Source organism: Sorex fumeus, unplaced genomic scaffold (assembly GCF_029834395.1).
Source record: "Sorex fumeus unplaced genomic scaffold, SorFum_2.1 ptg000063l, whole genome shotgun sequence".
Classification (NCBI taxonomy): domain Eukaryota; kingdom Metazoa; phylum Chordata; class Mammalia; order Eulipotyphla; family Soricidae; genus Sorex; species Sorex fumeus.
In genome coordinates this window covers 75128230-75146211 of record NW_026606120.1, presented here as the reverse complement: position 1 = coordinate 75146211, position 17982 = coordinate 75128230, and positions in this window count along the sequence as shown.

Sequence of the window (17982 nt, the reverse complement as noted above, 5' to 3'; positions counted from 1 at the left end):
TCCAAATGTTATTAATGTTGATGTCTTCTTTCATGTTACATTTAATAATTTTTCTTGGGAGAGCAAGTGTTTTAATCTTTTATAATTAGAACAAATATAAATTCCAACAGTTATCACAAACAATCTATTCCTTACAGTTTTTCTTATTCATGTATTAAGTACATTTGTGACATGAATTATATCTAACAGTTGTAGCATGTGTGCATAAAAATAAAAGTTGTAGCATGTACTCATAAAAATAAGTTGATATATTGGATACATGTGCTCATAGATTTCCCTACAGGGCTGTCAGATGTAATTATGTAAAATTGAGTGATGATGAGGCCCTGTCATTCCCAAAGCATTACAACTATATGCACCAGGATCTATAATTTTAAATGGATATAAGATAATTGGTGGGTATTCTTTGGTACTACCCATGTATGTTTGAAGAGCTGAAAGTGAATTTTATTTGAGTCCATAAGAATCTTCTTTTTTACAATGAGAGTCTAGCCTGAGAGTAACACATACACACACACTTAGTGGACATGTGAATTCACATTCTCACACAGGTCCCATGTGTGAGACTATGACCTGAAGCACTGAGTGGTGCACAGTCCCTTGTTCCAGTTGCTTGGGATGTCAGGGTAGAACAAGTGCTTACAAGTCTCATCATTCCAATCCCCATTCACAGAATCTCTGCCCTGTCTTCCCTAAACCCATGCCTGACTTCTGTCCATAATTCTCTCACCTCTTGCCAGTTCCAGTATTTTCCTGGGTGAAGGGCAAAGTCTCCTCCCCAGAAGAGGTACTTGAAATTTCAGACTCCCCCTCTAGTAACCACCATATATTTTTTCAGAGTCTAAGAATTATTATGATTTATTTTTTTATGTTCTTTTGGAGGGGAGGGCACACCCGTAGGTGTCTCAGGGCTTACTCCTGGGTCTGTGCTCAGGGATCACTTCTGGTGGGCCTTAGGGAATCATAAAGGGTTTCAGGGATCGAACCCAGGTTGGCTGTGTGCAAGGCAAGTGACCTATCCACTGTACTATTACTCTGACCCCCAAGCTGTACATTTTAAAGAATAAAGTTGATCTGTGGACATGTGTACACTCCTACATAATGAACAAACGTGCCCATTCTCCTCCCAAGTGTTCTGGGTACCTTTATAATCTTCCCTCTTCCAGTGGCTCTTTATTCATTTTATGGAAGAAGAAATTGAATTTTCAGAATGGCTGGAGGGAGAATTCACGTCACCTGACCCTCTTTTATTTCTACACTTAAAAAATTTAGCTAGATGGTGGAGGGAAGCAAGATCCAAAGCAAATGACTCAGGATTTGGGGTGCTTGAATAATAGATAGACACACACGTCTATTCCACATCTATCAAGCATGAACTTCATGCTTGAGAGGACAGTGACTCATAGCAATTCCATAGTGGGGAAACAGAACAGACAGGGCAAGAAAACTTGTCACAAATTTGCCATCAATGGTGGAGACATTTTCCCTCTCTCAAATCTGGCTCTTCCTCCCTCAGATCTGTGCTGTGTTATTTACCTAGACTTTGTGTGAATGCATTAAGCCCCATAGTACTCCAACTCCACAGGATCCTTTGGGGGTACTTGCATTCCCAGTGTGATTCTAAGTTCACCTGGAACCAGAAGTCCTATCTAAGGAGATGAAGGGTGTCGCCTTTGGTAATTAAGTGTCAAATAGATGATCATTGACTGTCCTGCAAAGTTTCGGGGAGGAAGGGTCATGAGTTAAGGTCAAATGCCTTGTTCTGTTCTGATGCAGTTTGAAGAAGAGTCACTGTTCTCTAAAGGGTGTTTACAACCCCCATCAAACAACAGAGAGGGCTGTCATGAGAACCTACAGCCCTGACATGGCCTATTCCTTACTGAGAAACACACCCTGACTGGGAGGAGGGCTGGTGCCAGCAGATGGCCACTTGCCAGGCTCTTATCTGACCCTGCACAGGTGTGCTGCACAGTGCACCCATTCCCATGTTCCTACGTGCAGGGACAAGCCAGAATGTGACATGTAAAGAGCAGGGAGATAGGCATACATGTCCCAGTCAGGCAGCCTTGTCAGTAGTTCAGACCTGTTCTCAGTTGTGCAGGTGTCATTGGCACAAACAGAGGGGACCTGCGACCACAGAGAAGCATTGGGAGGGGTGATCAAGGGCTGGGGTGTGTGCCTGAAGCTTTAAATACAGCGAGAAGAGGAAAAGAGGACAGATAGAAAGCAAGTCACCAAGGTCCTAAAAAATGGCTCTGGGGTCCTAAAAAATGGCTCTGGGGTCCAATATGCAGGTTGTGACACCTCTGTCCTCAACCACAGTATGTGAGCTGGCCTGTCTGAGCCTCAGTTTCTTGAGCCGTACAATGAAGAGAATTGTAACCAGCTCATAGCTTTTTAGAGGGGATGGAATGAGAGGATGTGGATAAAGATGTTTAATTAAAAAGACTGGACCACACGGCATTCCCACCAGTAGTAAAGGAAATTTCCCTCAATATGGACTCCTCAAAAAACTAGAAATTGATCTCCCATTTGACCCAGCAATACCACTTTTGGAAATATATCCCAGAGATGGTAAAAAGCACAGTAGAAATGACATCTGCACTTGTATGTTTACTGCAGCACTATTTAAAATAGCCAGAATCTGGAAAAAAATCCAACTGCCCAAGAACAGATGATTGGTTAAAGAAACTTTGGTATATCTACACAATGGAATACTATGCGATGGTTCGATTAGTCTTTCGCCCCTATACCCAGGTCGGACGACCGATTTGCATGTCAGGACCGCTATGGACCTCCACCAGAGTTTCCTCTGGCTTCGCCCTGCCCAGGCATAGTTCACCATCTTTCGGGTCCTAACACGTGCACTCGTGCTCCACCTCCCCGGCGTGGCGGGTGAGACGGGCCGGTGGTGCGCCCTCGGCGGACTGGAGAGGCCTTGGGATCCCACCAAAAGACCACGGGATGTCAAAAGACCGCGTGGCCGCCCACCTACCAGATGGTCAGACTTCTTCGTCAAGATCACGAACGATCGGTTTGAGGCCCTTCATATTCCCGGAGCGAACAGATGCCATTGGGCAACACTAGCACGCGACAGGGACAAATGGAGACGTTATTGGCGCCCGCTCGAGCAAATCGACGACTAACGGGAAGTTAAGTGATTAAGTGGAATACTATGCAGCTGTTAGAAAAGATGAAACCATGAAATTTGCATATAAGTGGATCAACATGGAGAGTATCATGCTAAGCGAAATGAGCCAGAAAGAGTGTGACAGACGCAGAATGACTGCACCTATTTGTGGAATATAAAGTAGCATAATAGGAGAATAGCACCTAAGGATAGTAGAGATAAAGGCCAGGAGGGTGGCCCCACAGCTTGGAAGCAGATCTCATGTGCTGGGGGAAAAGGCAGGTGAGATGGAGAAGAGACCACTAAGCAAATGATGGTTGGAGGGATCACTTGGGATGGTAGATGCATGCTGAAAGTAGGCTATAGATCAAACATGATGGCTGGTTAGTGCCTATGTTGCAAACTATAATACCCAAAACATCTCTCTGGGTGTGTGTATGTGCCTGTGTGCAAGTGTGTGTTGTATGAGGAGGAAGATGGATAGTTAAGACTATGAAATCAGTAGCATTTTCATGGATTGCAGCAATCGGAATTTTCAGAGGCAAAGCATGGGGTATGAAGTGTCCAAGTTATTGTTTAAGTCTCTTGGAACATGCAATAAAGTGAAAAGTGTGGAGGGGTATTGGATGTCAGACTGGGGCTGGGGAACACACCTTTCCATCCAAGGGCTGCTTGGGGAAGTACCCATTCCAGCCATGCAAGGGATAGGCACCACGACCAGAGTGGGAGTGGCATGGCACCAGGACAGTTCAGATAGACGCTTGGTGATGAGACTGGCTCCTCCTGATTATGTATCTCGAAGAGAGATGCAGACACACAGGTGGCCTGGTGGGAGAGAATGAGAGGGGAAAGATCTAGGACATTGCAGGTGAGATAAGCAGGTACTGTGCTGGCAAAACTGGCTCCAGGGTCTGATGGATAGATGTCAAAGGCTTTAGAAAAAACATTTGATGGGTGTTTATGGGAGACTTAGTACTCCTGCTCTGGGCTTGGTGCTAAAAGAGGAAAGGAAGAAGGGAAGAGTAGGAAAGAGATGGGAGAGGGAGGCAATCTGTCTACTACCATTGTATTTACATTCTTTTTTAGTTTGAAACCATTGTATTTACATTTTTTAAGTTTGAAAAAATATTAGAGGCCACACCAAGTGATGCTCAGGACTTATTACTGGCTCTGTCCTCAGGGATCATTCCTGGCAGGGACCATATGGGGTCTTGGAGATCTAACCCGGGCCCGCTATGTGTGAGGCAAACCCCTACTCTTCTTTCCTATTGCTCTGCCCCCTACCATTGTCTCTTTTGGGGGGAAAGGTCTTCTTATCATTTCTCAGGAGGTCCTGGGGCTATTCCCAGTATCAGAGAACCTAGCTTTGTGGCTCTGACAGTTCAATGTTTGGGGTCAGCTATTCTCAGGGGCCACCATGTCTACACCTGGCGATGCTCAAGGTACCATGTTATATGGGGGATCAGACTCTGGACCTCATCCATGCCAGGCTTGTGTTTCTACCCTTTGAGGTATCTTTCTTTATTGTCACTGCTCTGATCCTGTTAGTGACTTTGTCCTGTGGTCTTTGTGGCTCTGCTTTAGCCACTACCTTGACTTTGTCTCCAAATTTCAGTGCCATGTTTCCCCCTTGAATTTAATGGAGATCCACCTTCTCTGTCCTTTGGTGCCTATGGGACACTAGTCCTTATTTTCTAGCTCCCTTTGTTCTTAGTTTCCCCAGTCAAGTCTCCAGTACCCCTCAGTGTCAGGGGGGTGAATTAGAGAAAAAAATCCCTCACTGCCAGGTCACAGCCCACCCAGGTCTCTGGTCTGGCAAGCAGTGCCAAAGCGTATTAAGTTCCTATTCCCCACCCCCTGCCAGTTGAGTGCCCTTGTGCCTAATATGAGGTCAGGGCAGTGGAGACAACCGTACAAACAGCTCCAGGCCTGCCCTTGCACTCCAGGGCACTGTCCCAGGTAGACAGACCCTCAAGTCAGGCAGTATGAATGACAGTGAAGTATTTTGACATATCTTTTTGGTTTGTTTTTGTTTTATTTTGGGTTCACACCTGGTGGTGCTCAGGGATTACCCCTGGCTCTGTGCTCAGGGGTCACTCCTAGTAGGAGTTAGGGGACCATATGAGATGCTAGAGATCTAACCCAGGTGGAGAGTGTGAAAGACAAGTGCCCTCTCTCTCCACTGTGCTATATCTCTGTCCCCAGAATTTTGACATATCTTAACAACTAAGCCTTATGATGCCTCTTATAGCAGACACTTTGGAGGCACAATGTTCAACTAATAATAACCTGCATGTCTGAAACCAACAAATCACTCAGGGAACAAACACTATGACTTGGACAGCGTAGCATACATCAATAACCAAGACACAAGACTGGGCATGAAACTTCAGTGGGAAAGAATTTTGATGATAAGAACAGGAGAACAACTTTTAAATTAAACCTCATTAAAAGAAGGCATTCCGGAAATAATAAGAATGATTTGGTCACACAAAGATTGAGTTCATGCCTAGGTTTCAAATGCTTCGAGGCACTTGAGCACAGAGGAGGAAAGATGCTTATCAAGCCTGTGTCCTAGAATAACCCAGTTACAGAGCTAAGAGTTGACAATTTGACTCTTCTCTCTGCACAGGCCCATCATTTCTTGCCAAACACATCGCTGATCAAAGCTGATGAAGGAATACATAGATTCTGGATTACGATAATAAGTGTCAGGGAATGTCTTGAAGAATCTTTTCTTCCTCTCTAGTTAAGCTATGGCTGATGATAAAGACAGTGAAAACATGAATTTCTTGGTTAAAGGAGGGGATCTTTTCAAACTCACAGTAAAATGAGTTGATGGAAAAGGTTAATGGTGCTACTTGTTAAAAAAAATTCTGTATATAAATTTATGAAAGAGTAAAATGCTAAAGGAATATATATGTATATGTATATACGTATATATATCAAATTCATCATTGTGTTTATCTTTTGGAATAATAAATTAGAATAAATGGGAAAAATAATTAAAGTGTGCCAAATAGGAAAAAAATAATGTATAGAGTTATCTTGAGTTAGCACGAAAATACATGTAAAGTATAATGTCTCACATAGCACTCAGGATGGACTTGATAACCATGTTCCTTTTTGCCAGAGACTGTTAATTGGACTTATGATTTAAATTCATGCCATGTAAACATAATAATATCACAACAAATCAAATTCTTACTGAGTTGTTTTCAGCTGAGACCTGAGTTGGTGCCGATTTTATTAGAATAAACACTAAAACTACATGTGTAGTATCACCTTGTGAACACTAGAGGCCACCAGACAGATGCCAAGCTTAGCTTGAACAACTTCAGTGGTGCATCTTGACTGTCTTTCTAGTCCACAAATACACTTACTAGGCACTCAAGTTCCTCAATGAGGAAAACTAGGATGATTTTGAACAGCATTATCTGCCACCACAAAAGTAAATTTTCCAACCTATAAATTGGGTTATAGGGGAAACTTTTCAGGCATACGAGCCCCAGAAAGAAAAAGATGACAAGTTTGCCAGCATGAAAAGGCAATTTGGTGCATAAAAATACTAGAGGCAAGATGAAAAGAAAAATGATGCCCTGGAAACAATTTAGCAGCAACAGTAAGTGACAGAAACATCAGTCAAAATATTTAATATAAACTAAATGGTTCTGAATAATTTTGGGGGTAGTAGCTTAATAGAAAAAGCAACAAGCAGATAATTTCCAAAATTAAAAATGATCTGTAAGATAAATGCAGTAATAATGAAATAAACACAATAGTTAACTAAGCAAATATAAAAGTGATTTATCAAATCGACAAATTGATGAGCACTACACCCCCTCCCACCCCCAACTCACACATGAGGTATTGGTGAAGGCAATGTAAAATGGATGCAAATGGGTGTCTTTCATTCTTCAAAGAACTGGAGCAAACACTCCTGAAATTTATATGGAACAATAAGCCCCCACGAATGGCTAAAGCAATTCTTGGGAAAAAGAAAATGGGAGGAATCAATCTCCCTAAATTCAAACTCTACTACAAAGCAGTAATAATTAAAACAGCATGGTACTGGAACAAAAGCAGAACAGCAGACCAATGGAACAGGGTTGAATATACTGACATCTCCCCCCAAACATATGATCACCTAATCTTTGATAAAGGAGCAAGAAATGTGAAGTGGAGCAAGGAAAGCCTTTTTAACAAATGGTGCTGGCAAAACTGGACAGCTACATGCAAAAAATGACTCAGATCTCTGCCTAACACCATGTACAAAAGTAAGATCAAAATGGATTAAAGACCTCAACATCAGACCAGAATCCATAAGGTACATTGAAGACAAAGTTGGCAAAACCCTCCATGACATTGAAGCTAATGGTGTCTTCAAAGATGTCATGCCACTGGCTAAGCAAGTGAAAACAGGGATAGACAAATGGGACTATCTTAAACTAAGAAACTTCTACACCTCCAAAGAAACAGTGACCAAAATACAAAGACAGTCCACTGAATGGGAAAGGATATTTGCCAAATACACATCTGACAAGGGGTTGATATCAAGGATATACAAAGTACTGGTTGAACTCCACAAGAAGAAAACATCCAACCCTATCAGAAAATGGGGTGACGAAATGAACAGAAACTTCCTCAAAGATGAAATCTGAATGGCTAAGACACATGAAAAAATGCTCTACATCATTAATCATCAGGGAGATGCAAATCAAAACAACAAGGAGATATCATTTCACACCACAGAGACTGGCCCACATCCAAAAGAACAAAAGCAACAGGTGCTGGCCTGGATGTGGCGAGAAAGGGACCCTCCTGCTGGTGGGAATGCCGACTGGTTCAGCCCTTCTGGAAAACAGTATGGACGATTCTCAAAAAACTAGAAATTGTGCTCCCATTTGACCCAGCAATTCCACTCCTGGGAATATACCCTGGAGAGGCAAAAACGTATAGTCAAAGCGACATCTGCAGTTGTCTGTTCATTGCAGCACTGTTTACAATAGCTAGAATCTGGAAAAAACCTGAGTGCCCGAGAACAGATGACTGGTTAAAGAAGTTTTGGTACATCTACACAATAGAATACTATGTAGCTGTCAGAAAGGATGAAGTCATGAAATTTACATACAAATGGTACTACATGGAAAGTATCATGCTAAGCGAAATGAGTCAGAAAGAGAGGGATAGACATAGAAAGACTGCATTCACCTGGGGAACATAAAGTAACAAAATAGGAGACTAACACCCAAGAATAGCTGAGATAAATACCAGGAGGTTCACTCCATGGCTTGGAGGCCAGCTTCACACTCTAGGGGTACAGGCAGCCCAGATGTAGAAGGGAGCACCAAATGGGGGGTATTGGAAGGATCCACCCAGGATGGGAGAAATATGCTGAGACTAGACTCTAGACCAAACATGTTGCCACTTGATGCCTCTTTTTCAGGCCACAGCACCCAAAAGGAGAGAGAGAACAAAAGGGAGTGCCATGCCACAGAGGAGGGTGGGATGGGAGGATAAGGGGGGTGGGTGGGAGGGGAACCGGGATCAGTGGTGGTTGAAAGTTGGCACTGGTGGAGGGATGGGTACTTGATCATTATACAATGGAAACCCAAGCACAAAAATTTGTAAGTCTACAACTGTACCTCATGGTGTTTCACTAATAAAAAAAATGGGCATCTTTTCTAGGATGGTGATTTTTAGTATTTATTAATAACCTTAAATTTATTAACATGTTAGAGATTCAGCAATATAGAAATTTAGGGAGATAACAAGAAAGATTCTTTAGGATTCCTATCTAGGGAAGTTTATCTTTGTGTTTTGTTTTAACTAGTGGAAAGTTAGAAAATGGAAAGTGGGAAAATTTTCAAAATTTTGAAATATTTAGCCATAACATTCTCATAAGATTAAAAAAAATTCAGTGTTCTCATAACTTTTAGGGTAGTTTTAGTTTCGGAAAAATATTCATCAGAATGGAATTTTGAAGTACTCTGTGTTCTCATCTTTTACAATTTTTTCCATGGCTGCTCCTTCCTCATGACTTCAGAGTATCCTTTAAAAAGAAAAAAAGAAAAAAGAAAAAAATACGCTTTTTGAATCATACCCAGCGATGCTCAGGGGTTATTTTTGGCTCCGCACTCAGGAATTACTCCTGCTGGAGCTTGGGGGAACCATATGGGATGCCAGGGAGCGAACCTGGGTCTGAAGAGTGCAAGGCAAATGCCCTACCTGTTGTACTACCACTCCAGCCCCCCAAAATAATTTTAATTGAATCACAGTGAGATTTCCTGTGATTTCCTGTCCTCCCGTTGTTCATCGATTTGCTTGAGCGGGCCCAGTAATGTCTCCGTTGGAGCCTTTGTTGTTACTGTGTTTGGCATATCAAATACAGCACGGGGAGCTTGCCAGGCTCTGCCATGTGGGCGAGATACTCTTGGTAGCTTGCGGGGCTCTCCGAGAGGGGCGGATGAATCAAACTCTGGTCGGCCATGTTGGCTGCATGCAAGGCAAATGCCCTACCCACTGTGCTATCGCTCCAGCCCTACAGTGAGATACACAGTTAAAAAGTTGTTTGTAATTGGGTTTCAGTCATACAATGTTTCAACACCCATCCCTTCATCAGTATACATTTCTCACCACCAGTGTTCCCAATTACCCTTTCCCTCCCCTATATTTATGGCAAGTATCTCTCTCTCTCTCTCTCTCTCTCTCTCTCTCTCTCTCTCTCTCTCTCTCTCTCCCTTTCCACAGAGAATATTCAAGTCAAAATTTATGGCGTTCGCCTTACAAGCGGCCAACATGGCCGACCCGAGTTCGATTCCTCCGCCCCTCTTGGAGAGCCCGGCAAGCTACCGAGAGTATTCGATATACCAAACACAGTAACAACAAAGTCTCCAATGGAGACGTTACTGGGCCCGCTCGAGCAAATCGACGATCAACGGGAGGGCCTTTTAATTCAGAGTAAACTTGTGGAGAGGTTGGGTGGTCTGATTGAGTGAATTTTGGAATCTCTGGATGGGGGCGTTGGAAGAATGAAGAGTTCTCGAAGAGTAGAGAGAGCTCCAGGATATCAGGGGGTCCATCATAGGGAGACAATGGTAGTAAAGAAAAGGGGACCATGTACATGTCAGTAACTTCCCACTATGAACCAGTTCCTACTCTCTTTAATGCTATTATAGCATTTAGGATCCTCAAATTCTGAAGCCATCTCCTGTTAAGGGATTGGGAATGAGAAATTCTGATTCATTTCTGTATTTATACAGAATCGACTTTTCTTTTCCCATAAACTGGAATGGATATTTCAAGCAAGTTTAAACATCTAGAGAAAAAAAATCACAAATTTTACATATAAATTTAGGATTTTGTACCACACACACATTCTTGTAAGTATATCTCTCTATGTATAATCATCTATGTTAATTAATATTAACACATAATATTAACGCTGTGGGCTGGAGCAATAGCACAGCAGGTAGAGTGTTTGCCTTGCACATGGCCGACCTGGGTTCAATTCCTCTGCTCCTCTCTGAGAGCCCGGTAAGCTACTGAGAGTAGCTTAGCCTGCATGGCAAAGCCTGGCAAGCTACGTGTGGTGCATTCAATATGCCAAAAACAGTAGCAACAATTGTGAGACGTTACTGGTGTCCACTCGAGCAAATTGATGAATAATGGGAGGACAGTGCTACAGTGCTATTAACGCTAGTATTATGTGGAAAAATACTAGCAGAGACACTAGAGTACTGGCAATAAGAATTCTTGTTGTAGGGTTATGGATTATTTTTGTTTTCAACTTTCTTTGTATTTTTCAGAAATTAGACAGTAAATACGTATGAGATTTGGCATATAAAATATCATTACATTTTTAAAAAAATTTATTTATTTATTTATTGAATCACTGTGGGAAAGGTTACAAAGTTTTCATATTTAGGTTTCAGTCATGCAAATATCAAACACATTTCCCTTTACCAATACTTATTTTTTACCATGAAGAACCCCAATAAAACCCCACCCCCCCACCCCTCCCAGCCCCTGTGAGGCAGATGAATTCTAGTTAACACTCTAACACTCTATCTGCTTTGATTAGATTCATTGTTTCAATAAAAGATTCACCACTATTATTTAGAGTTTACCCCCCCCCCCCCCAAATCAGACATGCTGAAAAAGCATTGTGAAGTGATTTGCTTTCTACAGCTAGGTTCAAGAATTAAATGTTGGTTTTGGATTTCTGCTATTTTACCTATTGACCCTGGAAGTATTTCTACTGAAAGTCAGATAGTTAAGAAATTGGTTTCTGTGTTCTGGAGTCGTGGCCGTGCTGGAGAGCCGCTCGTGGGGGGCAACTGTTGGCCTCAGTAGGGCGTGAAGGGCGGACCGAAACAACCCCCTTCCCTTGAGGTTTTAGTCGCCCCCACACCCCCGGCTCATACCTGCTGTCCACAAGGCTCCCATGCGGCCGCCATCTTTCTTTCCAGAGAGGAGAGGGCGAATGGGACAACACCCTTTCCCCTCCGGACAGACATGATGGCCTGGATTAACGCATAGTCCTTTCACTTTTCTGCTCCAAGCTGCCAGGTTCTGCATTAAGTCCTTGTGCTTCTGGGGCCGTGGCTGTGCTGGAGAGACGCTCGCGGGGGGCAACTGGTGACCGCGGTAGGGCGTGAAGGACGGACCGGAACGCCCCCCTTCCCATGAGGTTTTAGTCGCCCCCATACCCCCGGCTCATACCTGCTGTCCACAAGGCTCCCATGTGGCCGCCATCTTTCTTTCCAGAGGGAGGAGGGCGGAAGGGAGCAACACCCTTTCCCCTCCAGGCAGACATGATGGCCTGGATTAATGCATAGTCCTTTCACTTTTCTGCTCCAAGCTGCCGGGTTCTGCATTAAGTCCTTGTGTTTCTGGGGCTGTGGCCATGCTCCAAACTTAACTCTGATTTTCAGGGAGAAAGGTTGGGTGGTTTACTTCCCAATGATCACTTTGTATATAGAGAGATGTCGCGCGGCCTCGAAAGCAGCCGCGTGGTTTTGAGAAAAAGTCCTAGTTCCCGCATACTCGAGCTGTGCTTGTAGAGGCTTCTGGTCACCAGGGTTCCATCTGGGGAAGGCGGGATGCAGTACCTACCCCATTTGGGACTTGCCGGTAATCTCGGCTCTTTTTGGAACCTGTTTTTTTATTTTCTCCGGGATCTGTGGTTCCCTCCCTCCATGTGGTCCTTCTCTTAGGCTGTATGTTGTAAAAATGGTGCTGGGGGGGTGGGCTGTGGGCGTGACTTCCGGAATCAGAGGTTACCTGGGAGCTGTAGTCCGGCAGATTTGAGAACAAGTCCTAGTTCCCGCATACTTGAGCTGTGCTTGTAGAGGCTTCTGGTCACCAGGGTTCCATCTGGGGGAGGCGGGATGCGGTACCTACCCCATTTGGGACTTGCCTGTGATCTCGGCTCTTTTTGGAACCTGTTTTTTTTTTTCCCTCCGGGATCTGTGGTTCCCGCCCTCCATGTGGTCCTTCTCTTAGGCTGTATCTACATTTAATATACAGAGTCAGAGGCTATGATAGCTTAGGAAAAATTTAAAGTTATTATTTTATTCCAGTCATTATTTTATTTTATTCCATCCATGCTATTGCTGGAGCGATAGCACAGCGGTAGGGCATTTGCCTTGCACGCAGCCAACAAGGCCGACCCGAGTTTGATTCCTCTATCCCTCTCGGAGAGCCCGGTAAGCTACCGAGAGTATCTCGCCCGCACAACAGAGCCTGGCAAGCTACCTGTGACGTATTCGATATGCCAAACACAGTAACAACAAAGTCTCCAATGGAGACGTTACTGGGCCCGCTCGAGCAAATCGATGAACAACGGGAGGACAGTGACAGTGGACAGTGATTTTATTCCAGAGCCTCAGCTAATGAAAGCAAAATATGTCAAAACAGTTTTTTTCATCTTTATTAGATAACACTCAACATTTTGCCGTATACTCTTTCTTAAACATTGAGGCTCTATCTGAGTTTCCTTTCCCCCTAGCATGTGTGGCTGGCCTCCAAGCCATGGAGCAAAATTCCTGGTACGAATCTCAGCCATTCTTGGGTGTTGGTCTCCTATTTTGTTACTTTATGTTTCCCCATATGAATGCAATCTTTCTATGTCTATCTCTCAGATAGAGAAGGGAGCACCAAATAAAGAGTGTTGGGAGGATCCTCCCAGGATGGGAGAAGCAGGCTCATTGTATAATTGAAACCCAAGCACAAAATTTGTAAGTCTACAATTGTACCTCATGGTGTCTCACTAATAAAAAATAAATAAATAAATAACCCAAAAACATTGAGGCTCCCCCATCTTTCTCTCTGCTTCCTCTGCTGACCACTATTCTGTGCTTTTGTTGTGTTCATTTGATTTTTAAATTTACATTCCGCAAGGAGAGAAATCATATGGTGTTTCTTTGGAGGTGCAGAAGCGTCTTGGTTTAAGATAGTCCCATTTGTCTATCTCTGTTTTCACTTGCTTGGCCAGTGGAGTGACATCTTTGAAGATACCATTAGCTTCAATGTCATGGAGGGTTTTGCCAACTTTTCCCTCAATGTACTTTATGAATTCCGGTCTGATGTTGAGGTCTTTAATCCACTTTGATCTTACTTTTGTACATGGTGTTAGGCAGAGATCTGAGCCCACTTTTTTGCATGTAGCCGTCCAGTTTTGCCGGTACAATTTGTTAAAGAGGCTTTCCTTGCTCCACTTCACTTTTCTTGCCCCCTTATCGAAGATTAGATGGTCGTATGCTTGGGAGAGATGTCAGTATATTCAACCCTGTTCCATTGGTCTACAGCTCTGCCTTTGTTCCTTTACCAAGCTTTTTTTATTATTACTGCTTTGTAGTAGAGTTTGAAGTTAGGGAGGTTGATTCCTCCCATTTTCTTTTTCCCAAGAATTGCTTTAACTAATCGTGGGGGCTTATTGTTCCATATAAATTTCAGGAGTGTTTTCTCCATTTCTTTGAAGAATGTCACGGGTATCCTAATAGGGATCGCATTGAATTTGTACAGTGCTTTGGGAGTTATTGCCATTTTGACAATGTTAATTCTCCCAATTCATGAATAGGGGATATTTTTCCATTTCCTCGTGTCCTCTTTTATTTCCTGAAGTAGCGTTTTGTAGTTTTCTTTGTACAGGTCCTTTCTTCCTTAGTTAAGATGATTCCTAGGTACTAGATTTTCTGGGGCACAATTGTGAACTGGATTGTTTTCTTCATGTCATTTTCTTCTTTCTCACTATTTGCATATGGGAAAGCCATGGACTTTTGGATATTGATTTTATAGCCTGCAACTTTACTATACAAGTCTATTGTTTCTAGGAGTTTCTTGGTAGAGGTTTTAGGGTTCTCTAAGTATAGTATCACATCAGCTGCAAATAGTGAGAGCTTGATTTCTTCCTTTCCTACCTGGATGCCCTTAATATCTTTTTCTTGCCTAATTGCTATTGCAAGTACTATATTGAACAGCAGTGGAAAGAGTGGACGTCCTTGTCTCGTCCCTGATCTTAGAGGGAAGGCTCTCAGTTTTTCCCCATTTAGGATGATGCTTGCTGTAGTCTTGTGGTAGATGGTTTTAACTATATTGAGGAAAGTCTCCTCTATCCCCATTTTGGCGAGGGTTTTCATCATAAACGGGTGCTGGATCTTGTCAAATGCTTTCTCTGCATCTATTGATATGATCATATGATTTTTATCTTTTCTTTTGTTCATATGATGGATTATGTTGATTGATTTCCGAGTGTTAAACCAGTCTTGCATCTCCGGGATGAATCCTACTTGGTCATGGTGTATGATCTTTTGATGAGTAGTTGAATTCTATTTCCTAGTATTTTGTTGAGAATCTTCACATCCGTGTTCATCAGGGATATCGGCCTGTAGTTTTCTTTTCTCGTGGTGTCTTTGTTTCCTTTTGGTATTAGAGAGATATGGGCTTCATAGAAACTGTTTGGCAGAGTTTCTGTTTTTTCAATTTCCTGGAAAAACTTGAGAAGGACTGGCAGTAAGTCCTCTTTAAATGTTTGGAAAAATTCTCTAGTGAATCCATCTGGACCTGGGCTTTTGTTTTTGGGAAGACTTTTGATTACAGTTTCAATTTCCTTGATGTTAATAGGTCTACTCAGATACTCTAGATCTTCTTGATTCAGCTTTGGGAGATTATAGGAGTCCAGGAATTTATCCATTTCTTCTAGGTTCTCTTGTTTCATGGCATACAGACTTTCAAAGTAGTCTCTGATGATCTTTTGAATTTCTTTGGTTTCTGTTGTGATATCTCCATTCTTATTTCTGATTCGGTTTATTAGGGTTCTCTCTCTCTGTTTCTTTGTGAGTGTTGCTAGTGGTTTATCTATCTTGTTTATTTTCTCGAAGAACCAGCTCTTGGTTTCATTGATCTTTCGAATTGTATCTATGGTTTCCATGTCATTGATTTCTGCACTAAGTTTTATGATCTCTTTCCTTCTGCCCGATTTAGGCTCTTTCTGTTGATCCTTTTCTAAGGTCTTGAGCTGTGAGGTCAAGTTGTTTCTGTGCATCCTTTCTACAGTCCTAAGATATTCTTGCAGAGCTATAAATTTTTCCCTTAATACGGCTTTCGCTGCATCCCATAGGTTCTGGTAGCTCGTGTCTTCATTCTCATTTGTTTCCAGGTATCTTTTGATTTCGTCCTTGACTTCCTTCCTGACCCACTCGTTGTTCAGCATTGAGTTGTTTAATTTCCAGGTGTTTGATTTGGTTCTCTGTGTCTGTGTGTGATTCACTTCTATCCTCAGTGCATCATGGTCTGAAAAGATGGTTGATACTATTTCTATCTTCCTGATTCTGTTGAGGTGTGTTTTGTGGCCTAGCACATGGTCTATTTTGGAAAGTGTTCTGTGCTCACTGGAGAAGAATGTGTATTCTTTCTTTTTGGGGTGTAAAGCCCTGTATAGGTCTATAAGCCCTTTCTCTTCTATTTCTTCTTTCAAAGTCAATGATTCCTTGCTGAGTTTTGTTCTTGTTGATCTATTCAGACGTGATAAGGCAATGTTGAAGTCTCCAACTACTATTGTGTTGCTAGCAATATCCTCCTTAAAATCTGTTAGCAGTTGTTTTAAATATTTAGCTGTTCCCTCATTAGGTGCATATACATTTAAGAGTGTGATTTCTTCCTGTTGTATGTATCCCTTGATGAAGAGAAAATAGCCTTCACTGTCTCTTATAATCTTATTCAATGTGAAATTAATGTTGTCGGATACTAGTATGGCCACCCCAGCTTTTTTGAAGGAGCTGTTTGCTTGCAGGATTGTTTTCCATCCTTTGACTTTGACTCTGTGTTTGCTCTGACTGTTGAGATGAGTTTCTTGTAGGCAGCAGAGTGTTGGGTTCTGTCTCTGTATCCATTTTGCCACTCTGTGTCTCTTAAATGGTGAATTTAGACCGTTGACATTGAGAGAGATTATTGTTATAGGGTTTTGTGTCATCTTTCTGTAAAGGTCTGTTGCGGTTGTAGGGTTTGTCTTATCTTATAGTAGCCCCTTTAGCCCTTGTTTTAGGTTTGGTTTTGAGTCTATGAAGTTCCTGAGCTGCTGTTTATCTAGAAAATAGTGTACCATTCCTTTGATTTTGAGTGAGAGTTTAGCCGGATAGAGTATTCTTGGTGAAGCATTCATTTCAGTGAGTTTTTTCACTATATCTCGCCACTGCCTTCGGGCTTGGAGGGTTTCCTCTGATAGATCTGTTTTGAATCTAAGGGGTGCTCCTTTGTATGTGATTTCCTTCTTTGACCTTGCTGCTTGCAGTATTGTGTCTCTATCAGCAGCATCAATCATTCTAACTATGCTATGTCTTGGAGTGTTTTTGTTAGGGTCTCTTTTAGCTGGCACCCTTTGGGCTCCTTGAATCTGAATGGCTGAATTGTCGAGCTCTGGGAATTTTTCAGCGATGATTTGTTTAACCATGGCTTTTTCATTGGGATTGTTTCCCTGAGCTTCTGGTAGTCCAATGATTCTAATGTTGTTTCTCTTGGAATCATCTCCTAGGACTCTGATTCTCTGTAGAGCTATTTTGAGGTCCCTTGACACTGTTTGTTGTTGCCTGTTGGCTTGGTGCAGCTGATCTTCCAGCTCACTGATTCTTTGCTCAGCTATGGTCATTGTATTTTTGAGGGCACAGACTGAGTTTTTCATTTCATTTATGGAATCTTTGATTCGTGACATTTCTGTGCTTAGCTTTCCAATTTCTAATCTCATTTCTTCCTGTATTTTCTCGATTGTGCCATCCATTGTATCTTTCATGTCCTCTTTCAATTTACTGAATATCTGTCTGACTGTTTCATTGAGTTGATTGAACATCTTCATGACTTCATATCTGAATTCTTTGTCAGAGAGATCCCTTAGGTGAATAGCACCTACTGAGGCTTCTGGACTCGTTTCATAGTCCTCTCCCTGCAGTGGGGATTTGCGTTGTTTCTTCATGTTGGTGTGTAGGTGTAGGGACTAGATTTCTTGGTATGAGTAAACTACCTGCGGCCATGTGAGCGTTGGCCCCCGAAATTTAGGCCATGCCCACTTCTACAGAGACCATGCCCACTTCTAAAGCAGCCACACCCCCACGGGTACCTGGTGTGTGTGTGGGGGGAGTAAAGACTGGGTGGGGGAGAAGATCAGCTCAGCTTGGGGAACGAAAAGGAAGAGGCAGAGAGGCTCAGAGCTGCTTTGTCTCCCAACGTCCGAGAGGATGCCTGGGGGGCTTGCAGGGTGAAATCCAAGTCCCGTGTTCAAGAAGCGGCAGATAAACAGACTGACTTTAAATTTTTTTTAAAAAGTCCTTATATCTGTGGGATGAATTCATTTTGTCATG